We start from the raw sequence: 2744 nt of genomic DNA on the forward strand, positions 1-2744 counted from the left end.
TGGCTTAATTACAATATAAATCCTGTAAAAAGTATTTTTCAAACTTCTCATTCTAAGACTCATTGCAGTTTGACAGTTTTAATGCATACAACCTTCCATAAAATGTTAAGAGTTGTTTGTATGCATCTTCTGATTATTTTTCCACACAGTTACTACAGACCAGCTACAAAAGCTTACATCATTTTGGACTGGATGGGAAGTCCCATCCAAGAATCTCCAGGTAAATGTTTGGAATGGAAGATACTTCAAGGCTTCTACCTGCAGCAGGACCCTGATGATACCAGCTGAAATAACCACAATGGATAACTTTGCATCTACATTGCAAGCTTGTGCTAACACATCCTCCACTGGATTTGGACTCATTTAATTCTGGACACTGGTTCTATGTAATTTTTTTTTCTATGTACAAGTAATAATAATAAATAAAGTACTTCAATAACATTTTAAAATAAATTTAATTATTTTACATGTCTTAAAAGGTTGTTTCCACAAGTTTTACTTAAGATACAACTATATATACACATTTACAACCTTGCTGTCAAAATTAGAGCAGCAGAAATAAACCTTCAAATATCCCTTTATTCAATCAAAGTCTGTACATATGTGAGAGTCTTGAGGTATACATCTACTCCAAATGAATCAGACACTTGCAGTGGGTCAATTTGCTCATTTGTGAGTTGTGGCCTGTGAATTACAGGCACGTTGACTGCAAAGTGAACATGGTCAGCATCTCCACCATCTTGTTCAACTGCCATTGAGTCTGAATATTCCATCTAAAGGTAAACAAATAAATCATTTTAAATATGGGGGGTTAATCTAACAGAGCAAAACCAATAAAGCATTGTAAGAAGAAATAATTACCTCAGGGTTAATTATTGGATTCTCTCTCTGGCCAAACACATTCTCTCATCCGACGAACGATAGTCGTATGAGTGACACCTAAAATGTTACTGATGTTTTCCTGGGGTAATCCAAGCTTCAGAAAGTGGATTAGTCTGTCATTTGCTGCCTCACTGTCCTAAAATGCATAATAACAAACACAGAACATTTTGATCAATGAAATAAACCTTGTTCATAATGAAATATTAGTCTAATTGGTAAATACAGCACAGTACTTTAGATTTTTTTATTTTTAGCAGATAGCCAATATTCCAACAATATTTTTAAATGTAACATGCTACATGACTAAGTGGTCATTTAATTACCTTAAAAAAAAAAAAATTTAATAACACAGACGGACGGATGGGTTCAGGAAACACCAGAGAGGTAGAAAACTGGGAAACACTAGTTAAATTACAAATAACGTTATAGTTTTATTTTGGATGTTACTACAGTAATGAGCATTATATATAATAGTAATTAGTGGAGCGGCTTGGCCCTGGTGTCAGATCCCTGGCGATGATCTGCACTAATGCCCGAGCAGCACTTTCACCTTGTGCAGAAAGGCCCTGAACAAACAGTAAGTAAACACAAACTGCAGCCAAATATTTAACTGAACAGACTGTAGTTTAAAGGTGCATGGAGTAACCGTTCCAGTTATATACAAGGGAACATAATAATGAGGAAAGCCAACTTTTCACTAGTGATGGGAAGTCAGGTTCTTTTTTCGAAAACTGGTTCTTTTCGACAGTTAATTTCAATTAACATGTCATGCATTACAGGTAACGTAACAACAGCTTATGACCCTCAGTTCACACATACTCGTAGTATCTGAGACGATGCCACTGCGGGGGGTGACAAGGGGGAATAAAACCGAGTCTCATGTAATATGCAGTGGAAGATCTTACCCCAAACGTATATCTGTATAATTAGGGCAGTTGGCAACCTTACTACAGGCGCACATCGAATCTACCCGCAGCTTCACATATTCTTCATCTTGCACTCAATATTAAGTAATAGTTTATTTAATCTAATAAACTAATTCAGTAATTCTAAATGTAAAATAAATCCGCTGACTGTTTCGATGGCTGCTTTCTCAAGGAGGTCGCATTTTGTAGGCCACAAGTAAAGAAATTCAAAAGTAAAGAAATTACAAAAATGTACACCTCACAATGAATAATGGTCCATTTTAGAATTAAGACACCCTTGATGTATGTGGCAGACAAATGCGACAGTCTTCGAAATGGTGCTTGAGAGCAAATAATAACTTATTAAATCATGGTGTAAATTGTCAAACTACCTCACTAGTTATGACAAATGATGACATATCAAGAACCTGGTAAAACTTCAGTTAATTACTGTGTTAGCATCACTCACCTGTCTTTACTCCTCTTGATCGGCCATGTTGAAGAGACTGTAGCGAGTGACTCGCGTTCATGTGTCTGATCCCGCCCTGGTTGTTAGGCAAAACGTGATTGGTTGGAGAGAGAGCGTGCTGCGATTGGTCAGTGCAACATGGGCGTTGTCTGATTGGGTTAAGTAGCAATGGGTGGAGTCCACTTATTTGTGGATTTATCTGCACGTCGACGCTAGAAGTGTTTCAAATCCACAAATGCACAGGAAGCGATCCACAAATGCGTGCAGTAATTTACAAATGCACAGACAGCGGTGCACAAATAAATGCCAGGTAGAGTTGTGTTTGTGACATTAAACACATTTGTAAATATATATTTTTTTATTTGCAAATCTCATTTTATTTATTTGTGAGTTTTATATTTTTTTGCGAAACTCTTTACATTTATTTGTGAATTTGATATATTTTTGTGAATCTCGTTACATTTATTTATGGATAATAATCTATTTAT

General features: G+C 36.0%; 1 long non-coding RNA gene across 1 annotated transcript; it reads right to left on the bottom strand.

Annotated features, from left to right (window-relative positions):
* Window positions 1–436: 436 nt before the first annotated feature.
* On the bottom strand, window positions 437–2317 carry LOC113069379 (uncharacterized). The gene is made up of 3 exons (XR_003279714.1): window positions 2257–2317; window positions 862–1018; window positions 437–773 (listed from the first exon to the last, which is right to left on the bottom strand). It is a non-coding gene; the product is annotated as an uncharacterized LOC113069379 (long non-coding RNA).
* Window positions 2318–2744: the final 427 nt, after the last annotated feature.

The sequence above is a fragment of the Carassius auratus genome, unplaced genomic scaffold (genome assembly GCF_003368295.1).
Source record: "Carassius auratus strain Wakin unplaced genomic scaffold, ASM336829v1 scaf_tig00001591, whole genome shotgun sequence".
In the NCBI taxonomy this organism is placed as follows: Eukaryota; Metazoa; Chordata; class Actinopteri; order Cypriniformes; family Cyprinidae; genus Carassius; species Carassius auratus.